Source organism: Aedes albopictus, chromosome 3, assembly GCF_035046485.1.
Source record: "Aedes albopictus strain Foshan chromosome 3, AalbF5, whole genome shotgun sequence".
In the NCBI taxonomy this organism is placed as follows: domain Eukaryota; kingdom Metazoa; phylum Arthropoda; class Insecta; order Diptera; family Culicidae; genus Aedes; species Aedes albopictus.
In genome coordinates this window covers 259,610,783-259,626,118 of record NC_085138.1, presented here as the reverse complement: position 1 = coordinate 259,626,118, position 15,336 = coordinate 259,610,783, and the positions used below count along the sequence as shown (strand labels likewise).

Genomic DNA, 15,336 nt, shown 5'->3' with positions numbered 1-15,336 from the left:
CATTTAATTGCAGAAACAGAGAACTGACCTTCTCTCCATACTAAAGTTCAGTTCATTACTACAAATTTAGTACTACACCGAACGTGCCCCATTCCGGGAGACATTCTCGAGGGTTTTGTGAGAAAAAAAAAATCACGGAAGACTTCCTGAAGAGATTCCTGGATAAATTACCAGAGGATTTTCTTGAAAAAAAAAACGACAGTTTTCCTTATAAAATTCCCGGATATGTTCCTGGAGAAACTCCTGGAAAAATGCCCGGAAAAATTCCTAGAGAAATTCTTGGAGAAATTCATATAGCAAATCCTGAAGAAATTTCCGGAGGAACTCCCGGAGGCACTCATGGACGAATTCCTGGGAAAATTTCCAGTGAAATTCCCGAAGAAAATCTTGGAAAAAAAAGTCCGGAGGAATTTCTGGAAAAAATCCCAGAAGAATTTCCGCAGAAATTGCCGAAGGAATTCCTGAAGGAGTTCCTGATGGGAGTCCTAGGGGAAATCCTGGGGAAATTTCCAGAGAAATCCTCGGAGGAATTCCTGGAGGATTTCCTCGAGGATTTCCCGGAAGATTTCTTGAAGAAATTCCTGAAGGAAGTTCTTGAGGAATTCCCAGTGGAATTCTTGGATAAATTCCCGGTTGAACTCCCGGAGAAATTCATGGAAAAATTCCCGGAAGAGTTTTTGTAGAAATTTCCGGAGACATACCCGGAAGAAAAAAAAAACGGAGTAAAATAAGCAATATTGTAGGGCGACAAAATTTGTCTGCTTGTGGAGCGGACCTGATGTGTTGGTTAGACCACTTGACTATCACGCCGAGGACCTGGGATCGAATCTCACTCCCGACAATCTCACAAAAAATATGTGAGTTCTTTCTTCGGAAGGGAAGTGAAGCGTGGGTCCCGAGATGAACTAGCCAAGGGCTAAACATCTCGTTAATACAGATAAAAAAAAATTGTCTGCAGGTTGTCAAAGACGGTGTTAAAGTATTGCCTCTTGTACCACTGTACTCGACAGTCTACTATCCTGCCAAACGGCTCTTAGCTTGCTGGACAATTATGCTGAAAATGGAATACTTTTTGGTAATTAGGGTGTTCATACAAATATTTTCTTAATACTAGACGGAACCTATCGAATAATATCAGAACCAAGGACACCAGATACGTCTTACTTCCTTCTAACTATCGGAAAAGTTTACTGGACGTTTTCCGATTTTTGAGATAACGAGTTTTCAGCTTGCTGAAGAACTTTGTTGAAGACGGCATCATTCTATCTTATCAGGATTCTGAAATATAGAAGTTTGAAGATTTTTGACCATGGCGCCACCTAGCGGACGATTCTCGAACCAAAGACGCCATAGCCAGATAGTTCTTAGCCTGCTGAACAACTTTGCTGAAAACGGCATGCTTGTACCTCATTAGGGTATCGAGATAAACGTGTTTGAATTTTTCATACACAATGCGCCACCTAGCGGATAAATCCCAAACCAAAGACTTCACTATCAGATAGTTCGGAGCTTGCTGAAGATTTTTGCCGAAGACAGCATCATTCTATCTTATCAGGTTTCTGAGATATGAGGGTTTGAACATTTTTGCCACTGGCGCCGCCTAGTGGCCGAATTCCGAACCAAAGTCGCCGTTGCCAGCTAGTTCTTAACCTGATGAACAAATTCACCGAAGACACTATACTTCTATCTCATCGGGATCTTGCGGGATGTTGCGCAAAGTATGTGGCCGGAATAACTCCGGAACCATGTGGACTAGGTACCCATGTCCCCGGCATAATAAACTAGAAGAGTTTTTCGGGAAGTTGTGAAAATTTCATCAAAATCCATCGAAAAACAAAAAAGTTATGACCATTTTTGTGCTTTTCCGAAGGTGGAAAATGTACGTTGGCTGGATGAAGGTTAATATTCGCCATGTGATAGCTGAGTCGGCAGTGGTCAGTCAATGCTTTGACCAGCATGCTGCAATTCTGCTTAGACAGATTAGTTAGATACTTCGCCACCCATAGAGATGGCTCAGCACCATACAATTTGGTTTGACGACATGACTCCAAACTATTCCAATATTGTCTGTGTTGAGTGACAGCCCAGGTGTGAATCTGAAGTTTAATCCAACACTTCGATATCGGAATAGCTGGCTCAGGGCCAATGAAGTCATGTGATGCTCCAGAGCGCGCTAACTCATCAGCCAATTCATTTCCAGCGATGGAAGAATGACCAGGTACCCATACAAGGTGAACAGCGTTTGCTGAATTCAGCTCCTCGATTTGAGTTCGACAAGCGATAACTATCTTCGACCTGGAGTTGGCCGAAGCAAGTGCTATCTGAGCCTGGCTATCTGAACAGAAGTATATTACTTTGCCCATTACGTGCTGCTGAAGTGCGGAATGCACTCCGCACATAAGAGCAAAGATTTCGGCCTGAAAACGGTGCAGTGTCTACTAAGTGAATAAGACTTATGCAGCCTTAGCTCACGAGAATAAACACCAGCACCTGCTCGACCTTCGAGAAGGGAGCCATCAGTGTAACATACGATGCCTTCTGAAATACTTCTTTCCAGATAACCAGATGTCCACTCTTCCCGGGAAGGGAATATCGTGGAAAATGTCCTATATGGAAAATTACAAGCAATTGTAAGATCACTTGGAGCAAGGACAATTTTGTCCCAATTCACCAAAAGTGGAAACAACGAGGTGTGTGTTGATGTGCGGTTCACAGGAGTTTCCTCTAGTAGACCGAGTACCTGTAACCGGTAAGTGCAAGAAAGTGCTTCTTGTTTGAGATGAATGTGTAGTGGGGCAACGTCAAAGAGAACTTCTAGCGCTGCCGTAGGAGTTGAAGAGAACGCTCCAGACATCGCCATTAAGCACATCCTTTGGAGATGGCCTAATTTTGATTGGTCCGTTCTCACTTCACCCTTTTGCCACCACACAAGACATCCATAAGCCAATATTGGCCGAACCACAGTTGTGTAAATCCATTTGATATACTTGGGTTTTAGACACCAAGTTGTACCAAAAGTACGCCGGCATTGCCCGAAGGGCAATTCTTAATTTTCTTGATTCTGAACTCAATGTGAGGTGTCCAGGAAAGCTTGGAATCAAGAATGACTCCAACGTACTTTACCTGTTCAGTCACATCGATTTCAGAATCAAAGAGACACAAAGGTCGAACGCCATTACGGTTTCGCCTTTCCGTGAAAAGAACAATAGATGTTTTACTCACATTAACCGAAAGGCCATATTGGCGACACCAACCCTCAACTACCTGAAGGGCGTTTTGCATCACCAACTAACAATGTTAGGTAGGCGTCGGCAAAACCATAAGTAGGAAAACCGCTATTATTGAGTTGCCTCAATAGCGTATCTGCTACGAGATTCCGCAAAAGCGGTGATAAGACTCCCCCTTGGGGGCATCCACAAACACTCAATTTCCTAATCCCTGCTAGACGCAATGTCGAGAAGAGATATCGGTTTTGAGCATTTGGTGAATCCAATTGGAAATCATTGGAGATATACTCCGTGCGGCTTCCAATATGGCATCGAAAGGCACGTTGTCAAAGGCACCCTCGATATCTAGGAAAACACCCAAACAAGCATTCCACAACTTCCTCATCAGAGGAAGTCAGAACGCCATTTGGCAAACGAAGTTCGTTCACCCGGAAATCCTTAGATTTCGCAAGGATTTTGTTTAACCGACTGACTTCACTCAAGCTGGAAACTTTTGTACAAAGGTTTTTTCAGCCGGATCGTTCAGCAGACCGAAGAGCTTTCCTGTAGGCCTTGCGAGCCGACCTGAAAGCCTCCGAACCAGCCGAACGTCCTCTGTTCCAACTCTTTCTACATTGTTTCGTGAGTTTCGCCAGTTCCACCAAGGGGTTCCTCTTGTGATCTTCACAGACCGTAGAGGGCATGCTTCTTCAAAAGCTTCCATAATGAAGGTCGTTGTAGTATCAACGGCATCATCTAAATCACTTGGAGTGTCAATGGATGGTGAGTATCCATGAAATTTGGCCGCAACCAAATCAGTAAAAAGATCTCAGTTTGTTGACCGGAGTTTGTTTGCGAAGTAATATTTAAATGTTCAAAAAAGACATAGCGATGGTCAGATAAAGATTCTTCATCTGACACATGCCAATTGATCAGCTCGTGACTAATTCTGCTAGAGCAAAGCGTTATACCTAACACTTCCTCTCTAGCAGATACCATGAAGGTTGGGCGGTTGCCTATGTTAAGTAATACAAGATCTGTACTACTTAAGTACTCCATCAAACTGGAGCCTCTCAAGTTAATGTCTGAGCTGCCCCAGATGATATGGTGAGCATTAACATCACTGCCAACAATTAGCGAAAGGCCTTTTGAAGTGCAGTATGCGATGACTTGTTTGAAAGCATCCGTAGGGGATGGTTCATCATGCGGTAAATACACCGAACAATAGACGTATTTCCTGTTGAGGTTTCCAACAGATACATCAATTGTGTTAGCACATACATCTCTGGTGGTTAGTTCAGAGATGAGTGTAGCAACTATTGCGTTGTTGACAAGCACACAGGCTCGAGGCATGACACGCGAGTTTGTCATTTCATGTTTACTGAAAGTGGCAAACACCGGGTTCACAAGGTTTCCTAGATAGAAATTTCCCTTACGACAGTAAGGTTCTTGTACCAAGGCCACTTGAGCTGTTCCATTTTGCATAAGTCTGCAAAGATTGATCGTTGCTGTTCTTTTATGCTGAAGATTGATCTGAGCTATCCTAACCGTAGGCACTACCCATACTAGGTAAGATTAAACTCTTCGCAACAACAGCACAACAAAGAACAGCAACAATAAAACAAATCGGTATCGATTGGAAAACACCAAAGGCGAGGATACACAGAATGCACTGTGTAAATCGCATAATGCGAAACCATATAGGTGAAAATTTAAACTAATTAACAACATCTTCATAATCCCGCCCTTATTTAGCCTCAAGTGAGACTAAAGAAGGGCAGCTGATTGTCTCGGAGAAACACAAGGTCCACTGCACCATTGCTCCGGTTAGCGCAGTAAAGGGCTACATACTGTGGAGGGCGCCCTGGTACTCCACAGGCTCCGTTAGCGGTTAGGTTTTTATTAGATCCCCCTAGCCATTCATTCCTAGGCACGGTAAGCATAAAGCCGCATCACACCATGAATTAGAGGGGTCACCTGTTGGTGGATTCTTAGCCAATTGAGACAATCGCTACCGACACTACACAGCTATCTAGGCTGATCGAGAAAAGAAGTTAATATTGATTAATAAATAAATAAATAATTAAATGGCGCCGCTGCATGGTCGAATGCGTTATTGGTCAATCGAAAGGTGAAGCGACTTGAGAGTACCCACAGGCTGATGTGCCTTAGGGTGGTCAGTGCATACCGCACGGTCTCAAAGGACGCGGTATGTATCCTAGACATGTTTCAGTTTTCAAATGAAGTACTAGATTTGTAGTAATGGCCTGAATTTTTGTATGGTAAGATCTCCATTTCTGCAATGAATTGAGGCAAAGTTTTGCTCAAACAGCATTAAATTAGACAAGCAATCATAATACCAACGCTTTTTGCACCATTTTAGTACAGAAACAGAAAATTAATCTTCTCACCATACAAACATTCAGCTCATTAGTATAAATCTAGTACTTCACTGATTTCGTCCTATTGATTACGGAGATTTCAAAGGCGTTTCAATGGGATCATGGAGGTTTCAGAGGTGCGTCAATGCATTACAAGGGGGTTTAAATGGTTTCTCTGGAGGGGTCTCAGGTGCCTTTTGAAATCGTTTCAAGGGGTTTCAGTAGCGTTTCAAGGTAGTTGAAAAGATTTCAGGAAGTCACAGGAACCTTTAGAAGGGCGTTCAGGGCTATTTAAATAGTATTTGAAAGTTTCATGGGTGTTTTAATTGCTATCAAAAACTTAGGGGGGTTCAGGACAGGCGTTACCCTCTGAGATCCTCTGGAAACCTCCTGAGATCCTCTTAAAGGCCTCTGAGACCTCCAGGTACCCTCTCAACAACACTGAAATGCTTTTGAGACCCCCAGGTACCCTAAGTGCCAGCTTGCTACCTTGGTGGACACCCCAAAGTGAGTCATCGATGTTCGTTGCTGCAGGCTACATAGCTAACCTTGAGTGTGAGATGTGCACTAGACCTTCTCTGAAGCAATTATATGCCTTCTTGGTGGTTCCGGAGAGGTTTGGCGACCGTGAGAATGTTGTTTATTGGGTCGAGGAAAGTGTAGTCCTGGCTTTCACTATTTTTTGTAGAAGACGGTCCTTAAACCAACATTACCCAGACCTTCTGTCCGGGTGGCTCTTCTGTGACCTCTTGAAGCACCGTAGAACACCCTTGAAACACCTAGAAACGTATCTGGGACGTCCTGAAACTTCCTAAAACGCTCCTGAGACCTTCTAAAACGCCCCTGAAATCCCCTAAAACCCTAAAACGCTTCATAGGTCACCTGTAACTCACGAGATCTCCAGGTACTTCTAAAATCCTTTGAAGCTCTTGAAACCTTCACCACCGCATGCAGCATAGTTGTCCCATGTTCTATGGAAATATCTATTAACATGGGACAACTAAGGGCCCATATAGCCGAGGCGGTAAACGCGCGGGTATTCAGCATGACCATGCTGAGGGTGACGGGTTCGATTCCCGGTCGGTCCAGGATCTTTTCGTAAAGGAAATTTCCTTGACTTCCTTGGGCATAGAGTATCTTCGTGCCTGCCACACGATATACGCATGCAAAATGGTCATTGGCAGAGGAAGCTCTCAGTTAATAACTGTGGAAGTGCTCATAGAACACTAAGCTGAGAAGCAGGCTTTGTCCCAATGAGGACGTTACGCCAAGAAGAGAGAGAGAACTATGATGCACACGGTACCCCCCTGAGATCCCCTAAAGTGCTTCTGAGACCCCCCTGACCCCCCATTGAGATCCCTTGAAGAGCTTCGGTCCGAAACCCCCTGAGGTCCCTTAAATTGCTCTGAGATGCTCCTCTGAGACCCCCGGGAACCCCTTTAAGACCCCTTGAAGCGTTCGGGAGACCCCTTGGGACCCCTTAAACAACCCTTAAGCCCCCTGGAACGTCCTTGAGACCTCTCAAAGCCCCCAACCGAGACCCCCTAGAGCCCCCCTAAAACCAGAAGGATGATCATTGTCAAACTATTCTACAATCTAAAACACATACATATCCGTAAACCACTACACATGGGTCTTAACAGCTAGAAGTGATTTCATACCTACCAACTCTTAGGTTTCATCTATCTTTCAAGCTGTTCTATTGGTTTTTGGTCCACATCGTTTTCCACTGTATCCTTTATAATTGAGCATAACAGCTTAAGCAACACTTTTATTTCATTGTTTCGTCCACAGATAGTCATTGAGCATCTCTCAACACCCGTTTTGAATAGCAAAAAAAACTAGGAAACAAGGGAAATTGTGCGGCATGCACGCACGTACGTACAACATTACTAACGAAAGAAATTTAATAATGGCATCATGCAAAATTCAGATAAATGGGAAAACGCAGCCAAAGCGATAGAAAAGTAGAGCAAAACTGGAAGAATCTAAAGAATAAAAACAACTAGCCTGAAACTAAATGCATGCAGCTCCCGGTACATAACTAAACAATAAATAAAACAAGAAAATGAGATATCGCTACATGTAGAGTGACCAGTAAACAAATCCAGTAATAAAAAAAGAAACACACATACAGAAAACATTCGTTGATGTCTATAAATCTATAGCTGAAACCAAATGAAAGTAAAACCCTAAAAGGATTTAAAGTATAACACAAACTAGCGAAATCAAATCAAACAGCGCGCCATAGAAGGAGGGAAAAAGAACAACTTTGAGAGACTCCTGCTCGTAGGCGCTCGTAGAGACGTATGACGTGGGAAAGGTAAAATCAAATCTTTAATAATAACACAACAATCAGTAACGAACGAAAAATGTGCGCAAAAATATGGAAAAAGTAGCAACAACAACAGCAACTAAACAAGGGCAAGAACAACAGCGATCTACGACAGTACATAAGCAGCTAAAAGTGTAATTTCGCATGTGGTCAAAAAGAAACTGTCGAACAGATTGGCACAATCATAAAATTTATGGTTGGCGATGTGCGGGAGACGAAAATGGGGGTGTAGTGCTAGAATGCAAACTGAATAATATAATCTATATTCTTGTTTTGTTACTGTAGCAGACAAATGAACAATGTGCGTGCTATACTAAAACAAGGGAAGCAGTTATTTTGTTTTTCCAAGTTTTTAATTTCATAGTTCTCGAGAGGTATTATACTGTTTAGTTCAAATAACGTTTAGGTAAAAGGGATACCGTTGTGTAAATTATTATACTTGATAGAAAAGGGACGCGGGAGAAACTTTTTTGTTTTGTGAACTAGTAGGACATAGGAATCGTTGTTTGAGATTTTACTATTTTGAGCAGCTTTATTAGAGGAGTGATAACCGAAAGGCGAGAAAATTCTATCGTTCAACTATATAGTTATATGACTGTTCAAATCGTTTCGGAAGTCCGAGCTGGAGATAAAGCATTAGTTCAACGTTTATGAATTTGTTGAATATTTACTAGTTTTATCCAGTTTTTGGTTTGTGAATGGTATGCAGTGGATGAGAGAAATTTAAGAATAAGAAGCAAACTATAAATGCTATAGTTATGTTTTTAGATAACTAACAGTGTATATTACAACAACAGTACATAAAACTGAGCGATTTAAGAAGACGAATTCTATGTAATAAGGTTTACTAGCGTATGAATCTAACCAGTGCAGCAAAAATCAAGTTCAACCAGCTGACTTTCCAAGTTTCCTATTTGCCGGATGTTCAGCTGTGCTGGGCGATTCAGGATTTTGATCCGATCTACTTTGATAGCACTCTGACCTGTGAATTGTATGCTTCTGTATCAGAAGAAATCGTTGATTAACGTAAGGCATTCTGAACATTCGTAAATATTAACTTCTAAAAAATTTCTAATTGGAAGAGGCATTCCATGAATCTCCAACCATTCTGTGCCATATGTATGCCTTCCTTGATCAAATGCTCCACAATTCTACGGAAACTGCTCGTGCTCTCAAAATAGAGGCATTTCAAACTATCAAAGGAAACTTGGTCACATAAAGTCACAGTTTCAAACATCAGTGGAGAAATAAGTACGGTGTATTTAATTTATCAATTGTCATCTGGTCAGATCCCGAAAGATCTGATTTTATGTTCCAAGGGGCACACAATCATGAAGTTTTTATAAAGGTCCGCGTGACAGTCGCAATGGGCTCTGCGATTGTCAAACATGACCTTTGACAAATTGTCATTGTGGACGCAAACGAAAACAATAGTTTCAAAATGTTTAACAAATAAAAAGGCAAAATATATTTCACATTCATACACAAAACACTCACATACATCTATGTTTTAGCGTAAAACACAAGTCTTAATAAGCATAAGACTAAAAGAATAAATCACAAAATTAAGAAAATATTCAAAAACAGAAATAATACATCAATACGAAAATGCAAGGTAAACAAGAACCTACTACGAAAACATTAATACTTATGCATGTAACTTGCATTGGGGATACCCTAGGAACGACCCACAAATCGTACCAGAAATTCAACCATGTGAAAGCTTTGATTTCATTTTGTCGGGGTCTAAAGATCTCAACAACCCATCAGTTCAGACAAAAACACATGATTTCATTTCAATCCCCCATTTAGAACAGTGCTAGGAATTTTCTACCACAAACACAAAAATGGAAACCATTCAAAACCTAGAAACAACATGCTGAAATCAATGATAGCAAATCTGTAGCTGCAGTAAAACACACAACTTTCACTGAATCAGAGAACAAGTAATCTCAGTAATACCAAAACCCACTCTTTGGGCAGCGTTATGGAACCGTCTTTGTTCGGATTTATTTATTCACCTAAAACAATTTTATATTTATATAGAAAGCGACATTACCTTACAGACTTTAAACCGAAACCACTCGATTTTGGTGCGTAATTTTTTTGTTGTATACTATTTTATTTGTTTAGTTATTTTTCAGTTCTTGGTCGCGATAATGACGTCAGAATAATAAATAAAACACACACATACACGGAAACCATCGGAAATGGAAGAATGCATAAGCACATGTATGTTTATGTGTGTCATTCAATGAGTAAACAAGAAAACAAATGCGAGACGTTAAAGGAAAAAAGAAACAAACCGATGTTAAAACGTGAACTTTATAATTTTTATATGTTTTAATATATTTAACATAATAATATTAATGATATAAAAATGGTAAATAATAATAGAGAAGATTACCGAGTACAGAAAAATAAAACTAAATGAGAGATCAAAGAAATGATATTTGTAAAAAGCAAATATTTATAATTCTATTAAATAAAATGAGAAAAAAGAAGAACTTAATAATAATAATTCATCTGATAATGGTTTCGGTGTCACTTAGAAAGTGAAAGAAATCCCGTAATGATAAAACATTGAAGTGTAATTTGAGGATTTGAAGTTTACTAACCTTTCCTTTCATTGTATAATGGAAGTTAATACAACAAACGATATTCTAGAGCATGGTTTTCCAAACTGTGGGTCGCGAACCCCCAGGGGGGTCGCCGGCGTTCATCCAAGGGGTCGAGAGGGACAGTAAAATATTTTACTGTAACAGACAACAAATGAGGGAATTACTATGGGGGGTCGCGAAAACTACGTCAGCTGGCAAAAGGGGGTCGCGCGACCTGAAAGTTTGGGAACCTATGTTCTAGAGACTCTAGGCCTAGGATATAAGTATTGATTACACTTCTCATCGTTCTTTTTGTTATCATTTATGTCCATATATGTATATGACTTAACTTGGATGAAAATGGGATCACTATCCTTCCGATGGGTAACATTCTCCTATCTGTTCTTTCAACTTTATTTGTGCATTAGCTGACGCTCACTCCGTTGACGTAGTGCACGCTTATTGTGCCTGTCTGGGTCATAATGACTCCAATACATGACTAGAGTTAATCACTTTCACATATTACACGTATTTTGCGTAAATAATACAATTAGAGTAGTGCTTCCCAAACTTATCGGAGCTATCGCCCCCTTTGAATTGGCAAAACAAGTTTTTGCCCACCCTAAGTTAGATTTTTAAGGACAAACGTCTTGTAATCCCGGTTCAATTGTGCATCAGAAAAGAAAAAGAAAAAAGCTTAAAATAAGAAGATCAGATGCGCTGGTCTTCGTGAGATTTGTGCGCTTAAAATCGTGAGTAGGTCCAAAGGTCGGTCATTGTGGTGGCCATCTCGGGTTTCTAACAAGTCTGACCTTAAGGCCGAGTTTAAAACTTTGGATACGTTAAAATTACTGAGTATGTTTTTAATGTTTCAAAAATAATTCAGCACACCAACAGATTTTACTACAAATATTTTCATTTTAATACAATAACTTCAAACTCAGCTGTCCCGGCAAACTTTGTTTTGCCAAGTAAGGACTGTTCAATTTATAAAACGGACAACTTGCTTGTGCGATATCTTTTTAATTTTTCAATAAAATCATTATTAGTTTTTTGCATAACTTTCTATAGCTATTCTCAAATGTAGGAAAAATATAACATTAAGCAAAATGTTCTTCATTGTGTTACTGAAGCGGTTTTCGTAAGACATCAATAAAAACCCATTTCTCAAAATTCGACATAACTTTCCACATACTTAATATGCATATTTTCATGAAGTTTTTAATGTATTGGAATCTTATACTATTCTACTGAAGGTAAAGCTTAAAAGTTGGTCAGTAATAATGCACCAAGCAGTCTCCGGTTTGATATGGTGAGTTGCCTTATTTTCATAGAAATTATGAAAAAATGTTCATTTAAGTCCTGTGCTGCAATAACATCACGGATTCGGCTAAAAATTTGTCCAGAGTAGTAGAATATTGCTCTCTGAATGATACAGAAGAAAAATTTACTTATAATTGCATTTTTCATCAAAAATTTAATCCATAAAGATGGCCATATTAAAAAATGTCACACTTTTTGCTCCATTGATGCGGATTTTCGACTCTAGCGAATCTTGTTATTATTTTTTTTTTCAGCAATGTTGGTCCTATGTTATTGTACACCTTATTTAATAATAATCGGATGCAAAGTTTTCATTTCCAACATTATCGTTATGCAAAATTTGCATTAGGTTGCATTGTTATTTGTAAGAACCTTCAAAGAACGAAACCGTTTTGATTACTGTGTCTGCAATAGCGCACAGTAACCAAACCAGCAATGCTATTAAGAAGCTGTTTTCTGCATTTAAAACCACATTGTTCCCACTTTCGACTGGATGCATAAAAAAATTGATTATTTAATATTTTCATGCACTTTTTGCTTTACAATTGAATTTTATTGAAAAAATCGAATCTTACTTGAGACTTTAATATCTCAACACTTAATTTCCCGATTGAGTTTAAATTTTGCCAGAATGTTTATTACTCATGCTGCTGCCGCATGGCACATACTTTTCTGGTATTAAAAACGATATACCATATGTGAACAGTAATTTTATATATATTTTCAATTTTCAGCAATCGAAAAATTCACCTTATTCAATACCTGGCCGATTTTCTATAAAATAAAACTATATTTATTCGATTCAAAAATGATCATTGTAATGACAGATGATGTACTGAACAACGAAGCAAGGGTGGTTAAATTTGAACTACGCGTCATCTTTTTATAGCCTTACAAAGTTGTCCGTTTCATAAATTGAACAGTCCTTAGTGATGGTTTGACAATTGTCAATTTCCATGCAGCATGGCACATGGTTTTATTCCGATCGTTTTGATCTTTTTCCCAGATCATGACAAATCAGTTTTTCATCAATTTCCTTTTTTTTTACATTTTCGTAACTTTTTCTACTTATAAACACAACCACAACGTGAATAATCCGCTGGTGTCGTTGGTAATATACGGCACATCTTCAGTGGTTTGTGAGTGATACAAAAAGTAAACCATGTGGCGTCGTGTCAATAGGCTAAAACAACCACGCGCCTCCATCAACAATTTTTCAAACATATTTTGTACATACTGCATTTGGCCTGTCCAATTTTTAAAAATGTTATCTGATTCTGAAGTCCACCCCCATTTTTTGATTGAAGAAACTGGTCAACATTTCAGCCAAATCCATTGAAATTAAGAGGTGCATCAAATCAATTTTGTGTTTTCGACTATTTTTGAACTTCAAAAAATCATAGCTACTCTAAAACTTGTGAAAAACTATTTTTTCAGCACAAATGATATGCTTGTTTGCTGCAAGTTCGTCTTCAGAACTGCAGTGCTTCCACCCCTCCACCTCACCTCACGTCTGTCCGTCTAGATGATCCCGTGCTTACCCCTGCATATTTCGGCTTTTGCGGGACGCGTATGAGCTTTTGATGGAACTTCCGTGTTTCTTGTGAAGCAGTTCCATTTGTTCGCAGTCCGCTTCATCCAGGCGACGCTTTTTCAGCCGGAAGAGGAGGGTTTGTTGTATCGCGTATTCACACTATGAATTGCACAAACATCATAGTGGGGACGCTTGGTCAATGATTTCCACAATGAATCCTCTTATGCAATTAGTGTATTGAAGGGGTCTTCTTCTTCTTGGCATAACGTCCCAACTGGAAAAAGCTTGCTTCTCTGCTCAGGAATCTGTGAGCACTTCCTCAGTAATTAACTGAGCGCTTACTCCACCAATAACCATTTTGTATGTATATGCCATGATCCCAACAACAGGATCGAAACGTAGGCAATGATTTGAAATAATCAACGCTGTTTCTGAAAGCCGAAAAAACACCAAGTTTGCGTAAAATCCAGTCAGTCCCCGTAAGAAGGAAGATGGTATTGCAGTATGTACTGTTTTTCTGAGAAATAATGGCCGGCAAGCTGGCGAATTCTCTGATCAATGTGAAACTATCAAGATTCAGGGAAGCAGCTGGAGTTTAGCAGTTGTTGGCAGGGATGGCATTCCGCACTGAAAATGTGCACAGTGCAGCTCATTTCATATTAAAACCACGCACACTTGCACTCACACTGAGGAGCATGCCATCCCTGGTTGTTGGGGAGTGATTGACGCTAGGTGGCCTGGAAAACATAGTGTCTGAGTTTGTTTGGCAGTTTTTTTCCGTGGGAAAGCAACTACCCGAGCAGGAGAAAATAGCTGGACAATAACTAACTCAGGTATGGAAAACCGAATACCTACAACCTGAATGAGGTATTAAGTAGCCCTGCATAAGAGGTAAAATACCTAAAATAATAACTGGTGTGTATTCTGTGCATAACACGTGAATAATGACATCAGGTTTGGCAACACCTAAATAATACTCGGTGATTTTTCCATACAAATAGCGATTTTTTCATAATTGAATAATACCTCAAGCAGTCCTCAACACCAAACCAATAACTCGACGAGGTATTTTACAAATACCTATAAAATACCAGAATAAGTTATTTTCAATACCTGGCTAACCAACCAATACCTTGCCTTGGTATGATACCTGACTTTGGTATGCTCCAGTTATGTGTCAGTTATTCATTCCTGCTCGGGTAGTCCCTTAGAATAAGTTGTTTATTCTGTCTTTGACCACAATTGAAGCAAGAAGGAAGTTTAAATCCCTGATCCCAATGAATTTACCCCCTACTACTAATGTTCATTTTCAGGAAGGGATCGTTAGTTAACCCTTTCGTTCCCACGACTATTTCTATGCCAAGGGAGCGATTCCGAAAAAAGTGTTTGAAAACAAATTCTTGCAAATTGGTTAATTTTTCAAATCAACGAAAAAGTTTTTAGTTGTTAATCAACAGTTTTTGTTATTGTTTATCAATAGTTCCACTATTGAAACAAGTAGTTGGCAGTTGGGTTTAATCAATGAGATCACAATCTTGTCACAATCATATTCTAAAACCTATTGTATCATATTCATCTAATTCCGTTTGTCTCGAGTTCGTTGAAAATCGATAGTGCTGTAGAGCAACCATGGGAAATAGAAGGTAAATCGTCTGTTGTGGCACTTCACTTCAAACTCATCGGATCCACTTGCATCATTTAGGAACGATGGGAGTTCATCTCAAGTGGTTCACCCATTTATGTATATGAATGTATACATAAGGTAAGAACTCTAAAGCAGTCCAGATTTTGAACATGTTAATAAAAAAGCGAACTCCCATATGTTCACTACATTCCTTGGTACAAAACTAGAGTCCTGTCAAATTTTCAGCCGTTTCGGTGGTGATTTGTTGGTCCAGAAGCAAAACAGGTTCATATGGCACATACTATGAGAAATTTAAAAAAAATCGATAAGTAA

At 39.6% G+C, this 15,336-nt stretch overlaps 2 protein-coding genes across 3 annotated transcripts in view; one reads left to right on the top strand and one right to left on the bottom strand.

Moving 5' to 3' along the window:
- The window catches only part of LOC109424489 (sprouty-related, EVH1 domain-containing protein 1), a 32,752-nt gene extending 23,048 nt beyond the window's left edge, over positions 1 to 9,704 (top strand). For both annotated transcript variants that reach the window (XM_029877823.1, XM_029877821.2), the window contains exon 9: positions 7,382 to 9,704. The gene's annotated coding sequence lies outside the window, so the exon portion shown is untranslated. The remainder of the gene's footprint in view (positions 1 to 7,381) is intronic.
- LOC109424482 (FGFR1 oncogene partner 2 homolog) overlaps positions 1 to 15,336 on the bottom strand; it is a 434,776-nt gene that overhangs the window by 74,639 nt on the left and 344,801 nt on the right. The window lies entirely within an intron of this gene.